Consider the following 19,460-nt stretch of genomic DNA (forward strand, 5'->3'; position numbering starts at 1 on the left):
AAAACTGTTTATCCATAGTCACCGGTGGTTATGCTAACCAGCCTTAGCATTCACAACCAGCTCTGCTGCCAGGACAAAGCAGTAGCATAGCAGAGAGCAAGGGGGGCAAGCAAGAGCTTACACAAGAGTGATTGACAGCGCTAAAACCCTCCTTATGCCTCTGATTGGTTGTTTCTACTTAGCAGTGTGAGCAGTGGGAGAAGGAAGAGGAGCTCTGTAGAACCAGAATCGCCACGTTACATTTCGACTTCTTGTTATGTAACAGCAACAATGCTTTAGAATTTAGAGTGTTCAAATATAATTTCAACCGCTCCAAAAGTCATTCTGGATTAACGATTGGTAGCTTGGATAATCCGTGTCCATCCACACCATTGACCTAAAAGCTGAACAGTGTGTAAAGCAAACTGTTATATTGCACAGAGGGTATTACCAGCCCATAGCAGCGTCACCGTGGTTGTCTGAGATTGTCTGTCCATCAGCAAAAGTTCAGTGACAGAGGCATTAATGCTGGCACCCATTACTGAAGATGACAACCAAAACCATCTGTCCCCCCTGCTCATCATTAACCCTGCTGGCTGCATCTTGGCTGCTCTGCTGACATAGTTAGACGACAGATATGAGAGACACCCCACTGAAATGACTGGCAGAGGCTCGACACACTAGGACTCAGATAGACGACTCCATCACATCCTGACATTTTTTTTTTTTCTTATAAGCAGCAACAGAATGACTCCTGACAGCTGCTTTTTTTTAAAGTGCTTGAGTGCTTCTGACTTTACAAGCCGGAGGCAATGTGGATATTTCTGTCAGAGAGGGTCAACATGTTTTCTCTCCATCAGCTGCTGGGATGGTTGCTGCGCCATGTAAAATTTAGTCTAAGTTATTCCATTAGTTTTAAATAACCTGTTGATTACACTTGTCATGTACGTAGAGAGATCTTTTTCAGCCAGTTTTAGGCTAATGGAGCGACTGGAATGAAAACATAATAAAAGATGCTGAATATGTAAAAGCAGACATGAACTGCTCTTGCCATCAGTGAAAATATTAAAGTCTGACAGCATTAACCAAAAAAATAAAGTGTACGTCTAGTTGCTTTATTAAAACAGACAGCTAATAGCTTACTACCTTAATACACACAGTTTTACCTTCATTGCAACTGGTGTTTATTTAGGGTGTATTTGCACAGCAGGTCTTGATTTTATTTAAACATTTTTTAGTTTTGCCTAAATCAAATTTTTTTGGGGGTGATTGTTCATATCACTGAATGATGTGACCTCAATCAGACTTCTGTGTGAACGGCTTGCATCCCCAAAGAAACCTGCCTGCGCTGATGAAGAGTACTGACGTCACGCAGCTCTTCAGCTCTCCAGCGGGGGGGGGGGGGTGGGGGCAGATGGTTTTGGTGCACTGTTTACTAAAGTAAAAATGGATGCTGCCGTCTGTGGATCAATATTAAAATGTATTCAGCAAAATGGGAGCCACTAGGATTGTCACAAAGTCATAAGATAAAGGAAGGTAATACGAAGAAAGCACAACTAATAGCAATGACCTTGGCGTTGACTGTAGCATCTGCAGTCTGTCTGGACGTGAAGTCAGACCCAAGAGAGGTGGGATTGTGATGTGGTGCGCTTTGGTGGAGCAGACGTCTTTTGTAAATTCATAATTATTTTTTTCAGCCATTGCTTACGTCAGTTCTGGCTTTTTATGGTGCAGAATTATGGCGCTTGTCTCACGTCGATGAGGTGAAAGTCAGACTAAATGCGACATGGCCGTTCAGACTGCAGGCAATCTGAACACATTCAGATACATCTGGTTTATGAAAGAGGCTCAAATCGGACTTTCTTTAGGGTGAAAAGAGCTGTTCATACTGTTGTTAAAAAGGCGGATATGGGGCGTGGTAGTGGCGGAAGGGTGTTTGATCACCATTAGAGCCAGAAAAAAAAACCTTCAAAAAAGGGCAGCAAAGGGTTTGGTATGGGTAGAGCTGCATCACTCTATGCTACATAACAAAGGAGAAACCTTCATTCACTCTGGAGGTTTATCGGGCGTTTACGAACAAACCACTGGGTATGGTGGCAACGGCTTCATAAACGAGGAGTTTTCACTGGATGGATGGCAGACGGAGCCGAATGCGAGGAAGAGGGCAGTGGAACAAAAACTCTAGTGTGATGTAATGAACAGTGTATAAACTGAACCGTGTAAAAGAAGGTTGGAGAATTTGTCATTGGGATCAGATTTTAATGACTGCTAAGAGAAATGGCAAAACAGTTTAATTGGCTCAATATAAAAAGGAGATGCAGTTTGTCGGTTTTAATTAATGCACTCATAATTATCTCATTCAGAACGAAGTGTCTTGGGGTTTCCAGAGTGTCAGAGTGGAGAGGGAGAAAAATTGTTTATCACGTTTAAATCTTTATCATTTAATTCTTTGTCTTTAATTAGATTTTGATTAATGGCTGTGCTTTATCGGCGAGGGAAAGACGAAGAGGGAATAGCAACAATCGATCTTGTTACCTTTAATATACTTATGTAACCCTTTGTGAATTGAGTAGCCCAATATACCTAAATATCTCATGGCCCAATCTGTTGGATCAACCAATCCAGGTCTATGCAATTAGGGTCACTTCTCTTAGGCTTGGCAATGGCAACTGTATAAAGTTCAAAGGAGAGAAAAAAACTATAACCACAATAAAACACACCTATAGTTTTTAAGTAAAGAATACAGTATATTGGAAGAATTTAACCTTTTAAACTCTCCCCCAAAAGACAATACATTCGATTCAATCAGGTTCCCTCACCCATTGAACTCAGTTTAGTTCCTGTAACGTCCACTGAACTCACTTAAAATTCATTTGTCCTGGCGTATGTAGAGTAGAATTACTCTAAATACTTGATTTTTAATGAATCAGCTATTTCATGGAATCAGGCCTGACGAAAGGAGAGTAGCCCATAAAATGTTTGATATCTCTAGTAAAATAACAAAAAAATTGGCAAATTCTGTCAGAGAAAAAAAAAGCCTTTCAAGTCCTTCCATCCTCCTGGGATCAGCTGGCTGTGGTGTGGAACGTCTTGGGTCGAAACCTCCAGCATCCAGTCCTCAGGCATCTCGGCTTCAGATTCCATCAACAGAAAATCAGCCTGTACATAACGCGCAAGCAGCTATTAATTCCTAAAATAAAATAATGATTCTGCTTAAATTAATTACCCTTATGTTACACTTGCATTTACAAAAGAAAACAATTCAATAAATGAACCATCTCTTAGAAAATATCTTTTCAAGTTTCACATATCAAAGTCACTAGCCAGTTAACAATATGTTTTAGTCAAAAAACATTAATAATAGTCATCCAGAGCACAATCACCCATGAAAGGTAGACATGTTGAACTCAAGTCGGTTTACAGCGACACTCAGAAAACTCACAACCACGTGGCTGCGCTAGCTTACAATTCAACACGGCTAATACAACTCACAGCTCATAATCAGCTCATAGCTTTCACATTTCACACAAAGAGCATATTCTGACTGTTTTTTTTGTTTGGTTTTTTTTAACTACCAACAAACTCCAATCGGCACCATGTTCACACAGAAAAGAGAAACGGCACAAACCCACATTGGTATACAAACGTACCAACTTACCAGGAGATTCTTCATAAACTTAATCTACTCGGAGTGTCATTTACACGTCGCTGGACTGTTTTGCTTCAAAATGATGACTGAATCGCTCAAATCTTTTTAATTTAAAGGCCGTTCTGCTCTCCCGACCGTGGGAAAATGCTTGCTTCCTGTATAGACAAGAAGTACCGTGTGCAGCAAAACGGTGCGTTCACGGAACATGGGAAAAAACAAGACTTGATGACCAATGATACATTAAGTGGGAAAAAATATATACAATAAAAAAATTTTTAAAAAAGAACTTGGGTTAAACTTATATTACAAACAGAACTGAGAAAACCCACAGGAGGTTAGACTCATGTTGTTTCTAACAAGACATACAAAAACATGTATTAAATACACTGGGTTAATTACCCACTTGGAGATACTTAAATGGTTCAGATCATCAAACTAAACGCAACTTTTGAATGATTATTTCTTCAATTGAAGAGAGTTGACGAGGGAAATGTAATTACCTTTAATGTTAATTCATGATTTAACTCTTTGTAACCACATTTTGGTATAATTCATCCCCTCACATTCATATCTGATTGCAGCCCCGTTGAATCAAGAAGTTACTTAGTCTTGTTTTTTCTGAGGCATAGACTGTCATGAATGATGAGGCTAGTTAGCATGGCCACCGATGATGACTGATAAACAGTTTTCCTGTAACAGTGGTTTCTCCGCCATTAGCACATTGAGTACATGAGATTGATAGACGGTGCTAAGACCCTCCTCCCGTCTCTGATTGGTTGTTTTTGGTGGTGAGTGGTGCATTTCTTTAGAGGCAATAGGTCATTTTACAAAATATGTATCTGGGTCTCTAACACAGTTTATGGGCAACTCATTTGTTGTTGTTTTTTTATTTACACCAGACTCTGTTTGACCATAAAGGCAGGCTGTAGACATAATGTAATCAGCAGGGAAATTCTGCTGCTACATGAGACGAAAAATAAAGAAAAGTGTCTTTTTACAGCCTTGTAGACTTTTTTTTTTTTTTGCTCCACTGGAATGCCCCCACAGCTTCAATTTAGCAGCTGCAACATTAAAACTTGCTCAGATGTAACCGAGAAGCCCAGCGTGGCCACACTTACCCTCACTCGTTAGAAAAAAGATGTAAAATCATGCAAATTGACCAATATTACCCTTTTGGAGAGAGGTGGGTGAAGGTTAGAGTTTCCTTTAAATTGCTTTGAATGTGCAAGGCAGCTACCCAGAGGGAGAATTGATTAATGGAAGCAAAAAGCTGGAACACCAGCACATTACATCCTGTAGAGCTCCGGGAAAGTAGACACTGTGCATGTGTGTGTGTGTGTGTGCGTGTGTGTGCGTGCGTGTGTGTGTGTGTGCGTGCATGCGTGTGTGTGTGTGTGCGTGCGTGCGTGTGCGCGCGCACATTTGTGAAGTTTGTTATATTACAACGCTACATGCATGCCATGTTTCACTTCATTCCTTTCAGGCGTATTTTATGTTGTTTTCTCTTACGCTACGAGGCTCCTGGATAGGCCAGCATCTAATCCCTACAACATCAATCTTGTGTCTTATGTGACTTTTATCACTTCGGTAAAAATCTGCACCACTTCACCTCCAATTCGCATGCACATACACATGTAAACATCGGAGTCCGAGCAAGCCCAGTTTGATTGGTTGAGATTTATCTGGCAGGTCTGCATTTCACATATTTAATATAATCTGTTGCCGACTTTGGGGAAATAGAGTGCAGGTCAGATTAAGACAGAGTAAAGCAAGTACAAGAGGGGCTTTGGCAGCTGCAACTTAGTAAAATATGCCCTGTAACATTTAGAAGAGTCATAGTTTCAATATGCAGGGTTTGTCGGTTGTGTAGGGAAGGTCCAGTAGCTGATGGATATTATTGTTGGATATACAACAGAAGAGTGTCTTGTTCCCTGAAGGCAGGAAAACGATGAGTCAAATGAGACGGGGACAACAACAACAAAAAATACACTAAACCATCTATGACTCTGCAGGAGGAGGGAAATTAAGAGAACAAAGAGATAGAAAGTGTTGTAAAAGAGTAAAATAACCAAGCAACAGCAAAAAGAAAACATCTTAACCCGCTTAAAGGGAAGGATGGTGCTGAGAACACTTGAGCACAAAAGGGGATTCCGAGTCGTCTTTGGTGGGACGGAAGATATGGAGCTACCATCTCATATTTGCTTTTCATGAGGACGGCTCAGTAGGTCGTAGTAAGAAATATATTGGTTGAATGCCCTTTAAAATGTTGCCTCTGCATGGCAAACTTCAAGCATTTGATCCTTTAAAGATCCCAGGCACTTTATTGATACCCGTTACATTGGTCTAAAAATGTAATATACCATAAAAGAACACTTATATACTCTGAATGAAAGCGTCCACAGAGAGTCATTTCTCATGCAGTGGCTTTGGACATGTGGAAAGAACAACGCTGTTGTGTTTTTGTCAGCACAGCCCCGATACCTCTGGTTCCAGGTTCAACCAGATCTGATTGCTACTAATTCATTCACTCTTAAGGAATGAGGAGATTATTATTTGTGTATAAAAAAACATGTAATGTCCAATGATGCAGTGTAAAATATAAACTCCTTTTGGGACAGAGATACAGTTAATACATCGAGTCAGTCACTGTCCAGCGCTGGGCTTCACTCAGCACAAATCTGCTTTGTGTAACTTTTATAAAAATATATATATATATATTTTTTAGATGTTTGTTGAAACTGTCAATATGTTGTGACAGAATGGCATGAGACAGATAATCTCTAAAAAAAAAAAAAAATCAACCTTCTTCCAGTGCTATCTAGAAACAACCAATCAGATCCAGCAGGTGGGCCTTAGTGCTGTTAATCACCACTCCATGTGACGCTGCTCAACCTCCCACCCTTCCTCTCTGTTACTTTGCAGCTAGCACAGCTTGTCATGAGTGCTCGGGTTAGTTAGGACGGCCACCGATGACGGTAAATAAGCAGTAAGTTGTCTCTTTATCATTAGCACGTTGAGCAGAGAGTACATGTGATTGACTGGTTTGTTTTTGGTTGGGGAAACCTTTGGAGACGAGAGTTTCTCTAGATAGTAGCTCAGGGAGAAGGTGGAGGAGATTGATCATTTCACAGAGTTTCTGACTCGTAACATACTGTAACGACACGGTGACAGTTTTAACAAATATGTAAAAAATACAAATTTTTCACTCGCGGCACATTTAAGGGTGACACTGAGTGAAGCAAAGAATGGAGCGAGGCTTTTGCTTTTCATATATGCAGGGGTGAAAGTAGTTTTAAATTCTTGGGGGTACTATGACAAACAAACAAAGAAAAATAAAATAAAATAAAATATATATATATATATATGTATATATATAACCCTAACCCTAAACCCTACCTTTTTAACACAAGCTTATGTTTGCCAGACAGACAAGATGATGTAGCCCTGGAGCTGCTGCCAGTACTCCTCCCTGCTCCACTTTACACATTTGGGAGACTTTCAGACCTTCAACCTGGAAGTTCAGAAGGTTTCATTGATATCCAGCCTGTAAGTCAACCTTCATCTCTGAATCAGGCTCAAATTGTTTGCTATTTAAATAAGTGCATCACTAATAGCCTGTTTTTTCTGTCTTCTTTCTCCATCAGGTTGGGACAAACCTGGTGGCGCATCTACAAAATGTGACAACATGGAGCCCGTATGTCCTCATGCAGGGAAACAGGCAAAAATGCTAAAGTGTCGTTAAAAATGCTCCTTGTTTAATGGCTGAAACTTTTACTTGTTGTTTGCTTTAAAACAGACTTTTTACATGAAATGTTTTCTAATGTGTGGTAACAGATACTTCTGGAGTTAATACTGAATATTCTGAATTGAATACATTAAAATTAACAATGACATCACGTGTCAAATAGATTTGACCAAACAGTGTTTCTTAAAACATGGAACGGATTGTTTGATTGCTGCCTCTCTGTCTCTTGCTATAATTTGAAGCAATAGGTTATTTAACCAAGTCATGCAGAAAGGTCTAACCTGAGCATTTATATCATTTAATAAATTTAGTTGTATCAAACTTCTCCTCAAAACTGCCAAAAACGCATTGATAAATATGATAAACCCTACAAAAGAGGGTAATTTGGTTAAATAAATAACAGATGTTATTGATATATTGATGCTCTATTGGCTTAGCAAAAAAGAAAAAGCTTCAAGGAGCAGCCTTTAAAAAAAAGAACATGTTTACTAATCAGATGATGCACAATCTTAAAGAATCTTCCTTGCTCTCCTCATCACCTGTGGATGCTGCTGTGTTCCCTGCCTGAGGTCCTTGGCTGTTCAGTGCATCCCTTCCAACACAGAGAAGGGCAGTGGTACCAACAGAACCCCACCTGTCCATCAGATGGTTTCCCAGAACCAAAAGACGATCGTGGAACTCTGGCTTTCTAGAGTATAAGGGCAGTACTAGTATCTAGGATTAAAAAAGAATATTTTTCCTTTAGTATTCATTATATAAATCCATTAATTGTGCTTTTGCTGTTTTTGTGTCGCAGAATAAAGTTAAATCCTTTCTGGGTGTGACAGGATGTGAGACTGTGGCGCCTTCCACGATTGGTGGACTAATTTAAAGCTGAAACGTCACTGAAGCCTCGCGGACGCTGTCGGGGTTTCCTATCTAGCTGCACCGCCTCAACATCTGGACACACGCAGAAACTGATCTGACGTTGATAGGTCTTACTATAACAAAGACTGAACTGATTTGATTTTATTAATCTCATTATATTTCTATCAGACTGCATGTAATGCTTATTTACTCTGTTGGTTTGAAATTTTAGCACTGTATTCGTTTTGTATTCTATACCCTTAAATACTCATTAACTCTAAGATTATCTTAACATTTCATTTCTTAACATTGCATCCTTTCTATGTTTTATTAATTTTTAAATATTAACATTTTATTCACTTTTTAAGTATTACTGTAACACTTTATTAATTTTACATTTTATTAACTTTTAAAATATTGTCCTAACATTTGATCTATTTTACATTTTATTAACTTTTAAATATTCTTTTAATATTTTACTCTCTTATAGCTCGTTAACTTTCACATATCATAATATTTGATTCTTTTTAACATTTAGCTATTTTTTAACACTTTAACATCTATTAACATTTTATTTCCTTATACTCTTCATTAGATTGTATGGGGGACATCGTGATTTGGATCCACCACCTCGGAGGCGTGGGGTGCCCCATCTGTTTTTACCTCCACCAAATGCAAGTGAAATGAAATGAAAGACAACATGAATGATGAAGTGGAAGAGAACATGAATGATCAAATACATGTGAACATCTGTAATAGCCTCGGGGGATGTTTCCGGATAGGGACAGTGTCTGCTCAAGGGTTTGTCTCCCCCTTTTGTTTTGGGCTCTTCAGAGCCCAACAGGGGGATGTTGAGACGCTTTACCAAGATCGAGAAAGAGTCACATGTTGTTAGACAAGGGGCCCATTGTAAAGAGTTACATTTTTGATTCTGTTAGACGCTAAGGCCCATTTCTCAGAAAAACAGAAACTTATCAGGCCACAGAGACATGGTGTGATTTCAGGGAGTGTCTTTAGTCCATATAGTCAGCTACCCTCCTCCTTCGCCTCAGACGCTGCACAGACTTTTTTAGAAACTCTTCTCGAATGTAATGGTTAAAGCGTCTCCTTTCAGCGCTGAAAGTGAATAAAATAAGTAAAGTCGGAATGTTTTCCATGTGTCAATACAAATTATGATTCATCGATTAAGATTTCCATTCTCAACATATGTAAAAAAGAAAACCATATAAATATATTTTATAAAATGCATAAATATATGCAAATGCAAATATATGTAAGTTATGACATCACCCTATGTGATGTCATAATATCATTCTCCTTTGTTATGACATCATAAAACAGTCTCTAAGTACTTGAACTTTCCCAAGATCTTTCATTTGAGTACTGAAGAAAGACTGGAGAGCTTTAAAACTTGTAGCATGGAGAATCCGCAGTTCTTTCAGGACCTCGAAGAATTTTATATTAGGGTTGAAAGGAGGAGGTTAAGATATTTAAGTGCAGAGGAGTTACTCGATGAAATTTCAGGACTGATGAAAAAAATTAAAAGATCTTACAATTTAAATCCGGCAGAAGAAGATGAAATGGTGGAAACTATTCTTGAACATTTTAATCAAGAGCGGCAGCGTCCGAGATGGAGTGTGTGGGGCTTTTTATCCAATTGTGGAGAGTCCTCTCCTTGGGCTGCCACCTTATCGTGGTGGAGGGGTTTGAGTGTCCCAATGATCCTAGGAGCTATGCTGTCTGGGGCTTTATGCCCCTGGTAGGGTCACCCAAGGCAGACAGGTCCTAGGTGAGGAACCAGACAAAGTGCAGTCCGAAGACCCCTTATGATGAATACAAACTTTGGACTTCGTTTTCCCTCGCCCGGACGCGGGTCACCGGGGCCCCACTCTGGAGCCAGGCCTGGAGGTGGGGCACGATGGCGAGTGCCTGGAGCCGGGCTTTTACCCACGGAGCCCGGCCGGGCTCAGCCCGAAGAGGAGACGTGGGTCCCCCTTCCGATGGGCTCACCACCTGTCCGAGGGGCCAAAGGGGTCGGGTGCATTGTGCTATGGGCGGCAGCCAAGGGAGGGGACCCTGGCGGTCTGATCCTCGGCTGCAGAAGCTGGCTCTTGGGACGTGGAACGTCACCTCTCTGGTGGGGAAGGAGCCGGAGCTAGTGTGCGAGGCTGAGAGGTTCCGGCTAGAAATAGTCGGCCTCACCTCGACGCATGGCTCTGGTTCTGGAACCAGTCTCCTTGAGAGGGGCTGGACGTACTTCCACTCTGGAGTTGCCCACGGTGAGAGGCGCCGGGCTGGAGTGGGCATACTTGTTGCCCCCCATTTGGGCGCCTGTACGTTGGGGTTCACCCCGGTGAACGAGAGGGTAGCCTCCCTCCGCCTACGGGTGGGGGGACGGGTTCTGACTGTTGTTTGTGCTTACGGGCCGAACGGCAGTTCAGATTACCCACCCTTCTTGGAGTCCTTAGAGGGGGTACTGGAGAGTGCCCCTCCAGGGGACTCCCTTGTTCTACTGGGGGACTTCAGCGCTCACGTGGGCAATGACAGTGAGACCTGGAGAGGCGTGGTTGGGAGGAACGGCCCCCCCAATCTGAACCCAAGCAGTGTTCTGTTGTTGGACTTCTGTGCTCGTCACGGATTGTCCATCATGAACACCATGTTCAGGCATAAGGGTGTCCATATGTGCACTTGGCACCAGGACGCCCTAGGCCGCAGTTTGATGATTGACTTTGTCATCGTCTCATCGGATTTGCGGCCGTATGTCTTGGACACTCGGGTGAAGAGAGGTGCGGAGCTGTCCACTGACCACTACCTAGTGACGAGTTGGCTCCGGTGGTGGGGGAGGAAGCCGGTCAGACCTAGCAGGCCCAAACGTGTAGTGAGGGTCTGCTGGGAATGTCTGGCGGAGTCCCCTATGAGACGGAGCTTCAACTCTCATCTCCGGCAGAACTTCGAACACGTTCCGGGGGAGGTGGGGGACATTGAGTCTGAGTGGACCATATTCCGTACCTCCATTACCGAGGCGGCCTATCGGAGCTGCGGCCGCAAGGTTGTTGGTGCCTGTCGTGGCGGCAACCCTCGAACCCATTGGTGGACACCTTCGGTGAGGGATGCTGTCAAGCTAAAGAAGGAGTCCTACCGGGCCTTTTTGGCCGGTGGGACTCCAGAAGCAGCTGATGGGTACTGGCGGGCGAAACGGCATGCGGCTCGGGTTGTCGCTGAGGCAAAAACCCGGGCATGGGAGGAGTTTGGACAGGCCATGGAGACAGATTTCCGTACGGCTTTGAGTCGATTCTGGTCCACCATCCGGCGTCTCAGGAGGGGGAAGCAGTGCAGCACCAACACTGTTTATAGTGGGGATGGTGCGCTGCTGACCTCAACTCGGTACGTTGTGGGCCGGTGGGCGTAATACTTCGAAGACCTCCTCAATCCCACCAACATGCCTTCTGTTGAGGAAGCTGAGCATGGGTAGTCTGGGTTGGGCTCTCCAATCTCTGGGGACGAGGTCGCCGAGGTGGTCAAAAAGCTCCTCGGTGGCAGGGCCCCGTGGGTGGATGAGATCCCCCCGGAGTTCCTTAAGGCTGTTGCAGGGTTGTGTTGGCTTACACGACTCTGCAATATCGCATGGACATCGGGGGCAGTTCCCTTGGATTGGCAGACTGGGGTGGTGGTCCCCCTGTTTAAAAAAGGGGGACCGGAGGATGTGCTCCAAGTACAGGGGATCACACTCTTAAGCCTCCCTGGTAAGGTCTATTCAGGGGTCCTGGAGAGGAGGGTCCATCGGATAGTCGAACCTCGGATTCAGGAAGAGCAGTGTGGTTTTCGTCCTGGTCGTGGAACACTGGACCAGCTCTACAGCCTCAGCAGGGTCCTGGAGGGTGCATGGGAGTTCGCCCAACCAGTCTACATGTGTTTTGTGGACTTGGAGAAGGCGTTCAACCGTGTCCCTCAGGGGGCCCTGTGGGGGGTACTCTGGGAGTATGGGGTACCGGGCCCTTTGATACGGGCTGTCAGGTCCCTGTATGACCGGTGTCAGAGTCTGGTCCGCATTGCCGGCAGTAAGTCGGGCTCATTTCCGGTGAGAGTTGAACTCCGCCAAGGCTGCCTTTGTCACCGATTCTGTTCATTACTTTTATGGACAGAATTTCTAGGCGCAGCCGAGGTGTTGAGGGGATCCGTTTTGGTGGCCTTAGGATCGCATCTCTGCTTTTTGCGGATGATGTGGTCCTGTTGGCTTCATCGGAACGTGATCTGCAGCTCTCACTGGAGCGGTTCGCAACTGAGTGTGAAGCGGCCGGGATGAGGCTCAGTGCCTCCAAATCCGAGGCCATGGTCTTGAGCCGGAAAAGGGTAGAGTGCCTTCTCCGGGTCGGGGGGGTCGTCCTGCCACAAGTGGAGGAGTTTAAGTATCTGGGGATCTTGCTCACGAATGAGGGAACAAGGGAGCGGGAGATCGACAGGCGGATTGGGGCAGCGTCTACTGTGAAGCGGGCGCTGTACCGGTCTATAGTGGTGAAGAGAGAGCTGAGCCAAAAAGCGAAGCTCTCGATTTACCGGTCGATCTACATTCTCACCCTCATCTGTGGTCATGAGCTTTGGGGTCACGGGTACAAGCGGCCGAAATGGGCTTCCTCCGCAGGGTGGCTGGGCTCTCCCTTAGAGATAGGGTGAGAAGTCATCCGGGAGGGACTCAGAGTAGAGCTGCTGCTCCTCCACATCGAGAGGAGCCAGTTGAGGTGGCTTGGGCTTCTGGTAAGGATGCCTCCTGGACGCCTCCCTTGTGAGGTGTTCCGGGCACGTCCCACCGGGAGGAGGCCTCGGGGAAGACCCAGGACAAGCTGGAGGGATTACGTCTCTCGGCTGGCCTGGGAACACCTTGGGATTCCCCCGGAGGAGCTGGAAGAAGTGGCTGGGAAGAGGGAAGTCTGGGCCTCCCTTCTGAAGCTGCTGCCCCCGCGACCCGACCCCGGATAAGTGGAAGAAAATGAATGAATGGATGGATGGATGGACGGACGGACGGACGGACGGACGGACGGACGGACGGACGGACGGACGGTCGGTCGGTCGGTCGGTCGGTCGGTCGGTCGGTCGGTCGGTCGGTCGGTCGGTCGGTCGGTCGTTTGTGAGTGGGTTGAGTTTTGGCCAGGGTTTTGGAGCGGCTGCAGGCATTGCTCTGATAGTGTATACAAAACTCCTGTCCTAAACTGTCCTGTCCTCTTCGGAATCTGGATGGGGCTTGAGGGAGGGGTTCCCGTCGACTTCCCTTCAGTTGCAGAACCTGGCTCTTGGGACGTGGAATGTCTCCTCTCTGGGAGAAATTGGGAGAGGGGTTCCTGCCTCAAGTGGAGGAGTTTAAGTATCTGGAGATCTTGTTCACAAATGAGGGAAAAGGGGAGCAGGAGATCGACAGGTGGATTGGGGCAGTGCCTGCTGTGAACCAGGCGCTGTACCGGTCTGTAGTGGTGAAGAGAGAGCCGAGTCAAACAGAGACAGCTCTCAATTTACCAGACGATCTACGTTCCCACCTCATCTGTGCTCATAAGCTTTGGGTCATGACCAAAAGAACAAGATCACGGATACAAGCGGCCAAAATGGGTTTCCTCTGCAGGGTGTCTGGACTCTCCCTTAGAAATAGGGTGAGAAGCTCCAACATCCGGGAGCGACTCAGAGTAGAGCCGCTGTTTCTCCAAGTTGAGTGGACCCAATTGAGGTGACTCGGGCGTCCAGGAGGTCAGGATGCCTCCTGGACGCCTCCCTGTTTCAAGTTGACCAGCCAACTTTAAACCATTAGCATTGTAAGTTAAAATCATCTTAGTGGGAGAAAAAAAATTAATAATACAGTACTAGTATATTTTAAAGAAATTTGGGAGGTCGGTAAAAGTCAGTCTGAGTTGCGGGTTTTAGTAATCCGTCGGTTCCTCGCCCTCTTCACTCAGCAGTCAAGTGCGGATCACAGGTGTTTCGGGTACGTCCCACCGGGAGGAGATCCCAAGGAAGACCCAGGACACGCGGGAGGGACTATGTCTCTCAGCTGGCCTGGGAACGCCTTGGGATTCCCCCCGAGGTGCTGGAAGAAGTGGCTGGGGAGAGGGAAGTCTGGACCTCCTTTCTGAAGCTGTTACCCCATTACCCAGAAAGAGTGGAGGAAAATGGATGGATGGACAGAGGTTTTTGTTATCATGCAGTTTCTAAGGGCTCGGCATGCAACAGGATGAGGATGTTCTACAAACAACTCTACGGATGATTTTACACTTTCACTTCTTTTGCATGACCTGTGGAGGTCAAGTTTTATTCACCAGTTAGTTGTTTTCTCTGTTTAATTCCCTGAAATTGATTCACTTACCTGGGGATTATATTGTTTCTTCGGTGGAAACTGAAATCCTGGGTACGCTTCGCTGGAGGAGAAAGGTTACTACTTATCTGACAAAATGTGCACAGTGGCGCAGTTGGTAGAGCTGTTGCCTTGCAGGTAGAAGGTTCTTGGTTCAATTCCCGGCCCCGGTCTTTCTGCATGGAGTTTGCATGTTCTCCCTGTGCATGTGTGGGTTTTCTCTGGGTACTCCAGTTTCCTCCCACAGTCCAAAAACATGACTGTCAGGTTAATTGGTCTCTCTAAATTGTCCCTAGGTGTGAGTGTGTGTGTGCGTGGTTGTTTGTCCTGTCTGTCTCCTTGTTGCCTTGCGACAGACTGGTGACCTGTCCAGGGTGACCCTGCCTCTCACCTGGTACATTAGCTGGAGATAAGAACCAGCAGGGGTGAAAGTAATTTTAAATTCTTGGGGTTACTATGACAAAAATTATTTATATATATATATATATATATATATATATATATATATATATATATATATATATATATATATATAAACCATATATATATATATATACACATACACACAGCCTCATTTTCAACAGTGGAGCTATATAGGTTGAAAAAGGTTATTATTCTGGAGAAAGTCTAAATAAATATTTAGCCCACTAAATAAGAGGCAAAAAAAAGTTTGATAAAGGAAAAGTTTTTCAGACTCTCAGCTCAAAGCACCAAATTATTTTTTATATTAAATAATGAATTTAATTTCACATAATTATCGCGTAAGAAGCCGTTTGTTTGTTAAATACTTAATGAAAAATATTTACCGTGTTTGATGTTTGTTGTAAATGACGTAAACTCACAAATAACGAGGTAATTAGTCCAAGTTTGTCGTTTATTGAACGTTCAGAAATTACAGCCGCTGTGATGCGCCAAGACAAAGGAAAACAACCTGAACAGATGATCAACTCTAAACCATTCGCACATTTTCACTCTCCGTCTCTGTGTCATTTAAGCACACCCGTTGCCATGGCAACCTCCTGCGCTCCACAAGCCAACCCGAGATTACATTAAAAACATAACATTCACTCCGTTACGATATCAAGTTTGCAGACTTGATATTTATTTTTGCATCATTAATAAGCCTCCCTGAACACAGCGGTGTTCAGGGATTAGTGATTAGTTAATTTTAAACTCCTGCTCTGTTATTTTGGTAATGGAACCGAAACGCAATTGCGCAAAAACCTTGTTGAAACAATAATCACTGAGATTATGATTGTTGTTGGGTCATTAATTTGTTGATTTTTTTGCTGTTGTTCTTTGACAAAGTTACGAACGTTTTAAACCAGCCAGAGGAGGACGTGCTGGCAGTGGCGCACAAAGTGGGTATGCAGGGTATGCAGCGCTCTATGTCGATCTGTGTTTTCGCGTCCACCTGAATAATGACTAGTTGCGCCACTGCGTGCTGCTCTCAGCGTCCTGGCGGCGTCCAGTTTGTCACCTAATGCCGAGATCGACTCAAAACCTTCGCGATGACGTGTGGCAGCCCTGCTCTAGTAAAGCACTAAGAGTTCAGAAACAATATGAAATGGGGGAAAAAGCGATTCATTAACTGATTAAGTCGTGTTTTAGATTGTTCTTGAAAAAACGAATCAGTCACGGTTAATTAGTGGGCTGCACAGTGAACCCATTCATGTTTTACAGCAGACAGCCGCTCCTCTCTTGCAGGTACTGAGTACCCCCACGAAATCGTTTAGGGGTACGCAGCAGTACCCTGCCGTACCCCCTTACTTTCACCCCTGCATATATGTGACTGAAATAGGGAGCTTCGTTCCAACAGTCGGAGAAGATGACCGTTAATTGAAGGATAATTGGTCTCTGAAACTTGTCCTTTGTTTGTCCCTGTCGCCATGTGATGGACTGGCGTCCCGCGCGTCCAGGGTGTGCTGGGCCTCTTGCTCGTTGATTGCCTTAGATAGACACTAGTTCCCCTCGCAACCCTGCAAGGACAAGAGGGTATAGACGGTGGGTGGATGGACAGTTTGCTTATTACAAACCGATGCTCGTTTGCAGATGAACCTCATTTGTGGAGGATTTTAAAGCTGAAACAAGAAGGTAATAATAACAACCACGGTTGCCATCGAGGTCACTGATGATGGTATTTACGTTGATTCAGATGAACATAAATGTATCTGTATAGCACACGTCAGTGACAATGCAGCTCAGAATGCTTTACATCGTAAAAACATCACACAGTCATCAATTAGGAAACAAACAACAGACATCACATGTCGTCAAACGCCATCATAGAAATCATCAAGCAAAAATACACATCGACTATGTCACAGCTAATCAAAGGCGACCCTCTGACAAAGATGCAAAGCAAACCCAGCCGACCGACAGAAGGACGAAGGTGAGTACGTCACAGCTCAAACGCTGCTAAATGATGCTGGTGCAGGTTCAGCACACAGTCTGGGTGAGCAGCGTGATGTTGGGGGGGCGGGGGGATGGGGGGGGGGGGGCGTCTTGATCCCTCTGCATTCCTCTCCTTTGTTCGCCTTCAGCCCACTCCAGGCTCAACAGGCTTAGCCAAGGCGACGACACAAAAGCGCCGTCTGTCTGCTTTGGTTCCCACCGAACCGTTCCGACTGCTTTCACGAATGATTTTTGCAGATGTCAATTATGTGCTGATAAGTAAATATATATATATATATATATATATATATATATATAATCCACGTACGAGTCAGAGGATTACAGCAACATCTGCAGCAGTCGGTTAAACAAACACGCGACGCGTCGCTAACAAGCAGAACAAAGCCCTGTTCAAATAATTTACGTTTAATTGAATTAATTGGGTCATTTGTGTAGTTTCTGTTGCGCTCCGACGCTGCGAAAACGGCCTAATTTATGAACAGAAAAACACACACACACACGCACACACACACACAAGACACACACTCACTCACGTTCTGCTTCTTTGTGTGTGACGGGGTGGGGGGGGGGGGATACAATTTGATTTGTGTGAGAACATGTCATTACAGCAACATACTCCACACCATCGCTGGCTCCCTGCGGTAATGTACTGATTGATGCAAACAAGGCTTGTCCTGTGTCTGAACTTTGATGCTTACACAGGAGGATGTCAATCATCTCAAACTGTAAAAAAAAAAAAAAAAAAGAAAAAAGAAAGACTAGCTGGGAGTGAGATGAAGCTGCCAGAGAAAATAAGACGAGAACAAAATCCATGACAGCGAAGCTTTGTGTACAGGATTACATTATAAACCCGGCTATTTTTCCTCACAAAGACGTTTCTTATGCAGAGCCTCAGTTGCATAATAAGCCAAACAGACTGCAGGCTACATATTTACATAAACAGGGGTCATAAAAACCAATCCCCCTGTGTCATTTATACTCACAGCAAAGTGCTCTCAAGGAAGGATATTTATTTGGCTTCATTGTGTATGCATTGTGAGGCTGCCGCCCGCCGCTGCCATCATTTCTATTAGACACTTTTCTGGCCCATTAAACATCATTACATATTGATCCTGCTCTTCTGGATGATAACATACCATTTATTTCCATCAGTTTTTCTTTTATGTCTTCGTTCCTGCATTGCTCATAGGGCGTCAGCGATTACCAGAGATGTATTTTTTCTTCTTCTTCTTTAGATTACATGGCGATTCCTGCCGTCAGGTTATTCCCGTCGAGCAAGTCTGAAGTTTTTAGAGCCCATGCGGAGTTGTGCTGTGTGGATTCTGCCGCATCTTTAGACGGAAAGATAATTACAACAAGTACTTCTCAGTTTTTGCGGAAATGTGTTTGTCGGGGTTTTGAAACAGCTGGAGCTAAATATAATTATTTTTGCTTACATAACAAGAAGGTGCCGACATCAACCAATTTTAGATTCATGTAGGACAATGAGTTTGACAACTTTTAAATGAAATGAATACAGAGGTTTACCAAATAAGAGAGAATATAAAAGTGAAAACCAAGTGATGTCAGTTTGTTTAAGAAAAAAGTCCTTCAATCATTGACTACTTGAATGACTAAGCTTTTCTTAATCCTAAACTGTAAAAATGGGAAAATGGAACTCAAAAATTAGGAATATAATGGCTGTTGTTTTTTTCTTACTTCTACACTTCTCTATTTATACTTCTTTACTCATCCAAATGATGCTGATCATGATATTCACATCATTATTTAAATCTCTTCAAGTCCAAGTCAGCAACTTACCAACCTGTTTGATCTGAATGTCTTTGCTCTGATTGGTTCCTGCATAATGGATACATATTCTGTATATAAGAAAAACAGATCTTGAACATCTCCAAAGTAAACCATTGTAGTCCTATTTCTAAAATACATTTTATTCCAAAAACCTTGAAAAATATTGAAACAATTTTGTTTTTATAGAAATGCCTATCGGACTGCATCGATTTAATATGGGGTACCACAAGACTCTGTTTAAGGCCCACTTGTGTTTAGTTTTTTTTTTTTTTAATTTATGCCGTATATTGACCCACTTGAACTGGTAAATGATAAATGAATACATTTCATAAAATCTCACTGTTACACAAATAACATCTAGCTGGCATCGCTCTATAAAAATACAAATCCCTTCAACTGGTACAAATCCCTTCAACACGTATTTTTATTTTCTCTACACGAGTACACTGAAAACTACAAATATTTTCAAACCAACAAGGTTGGTTAGATTATTACGCATGTCCTTTTATTTCTACTCTTCTGGGCTTCTACTTCTACCATCAGCAGCAACTGAGACACTGGAGCTCCCATCATTCCTCTTATAACACCTCTGTTCAGTTTTGAATCCTTCAGCTTTCACGACCCTGAGTGATGTTCCAATCTGACGTGGTGGTGGTGGTGATATTTTACACCGTTTAAGAGTCGCACCTGCTCCCATGCAATGA

The 19,460-nt window shown here is 43.7% G+C and overlaps 2 long non-coding RNA genes across 2 annotated transcripts; one reads left to right on the plus strand and one right to left on the minus strand.

Annotated features, from left to right (window-relative positions):
• Positions 1–2,847: 2,847 nt before the first annotated feature.
• LOC145554879 (uncharacterized) lies at positions 2,848–6,663 on the minus strand. Its single transcript, XR_014090919.1, has 2 exons — positions 3,638–6,663; positions 2,848–3,138 (listed from the first exon to the last, which is right to left on the minus strand). It is a non-coding gene; the product is annotated as an uncharacterized LOC145554879 (long non-coding RNA).
• A 6-nt stretch (positions 6,664–6,669) lies between these two features.
• On the plus strand, positions 6,670–7,665 carry LOC145554878 (uncharacterized). Its single transcript, XR_014090918.1, has 2 exons — positions 6,670–7,174; positions 7,273–7,665. It is a non-coding gene; the product is annotated as an uncharacterized LOC145554878 (long non-coding RNA).
• The last annotated feature ends 11,795 nt before the right edge of the window (positions 7,666–19,460 follow it).

Source organism: Poecilia reticulata, chromosome 14, assembly GCF_904066995.2.
Source record: "Poecilia reticulata chromosome 14, P_reticulata-male-v2, whole genome shotgun sequence".
NCBI lineage: Eukaryota > Metazoa > Chordata > Actinopteri > Cyprinodontiformes > Poeciliidae > Poecilia > Poecilia reticulata.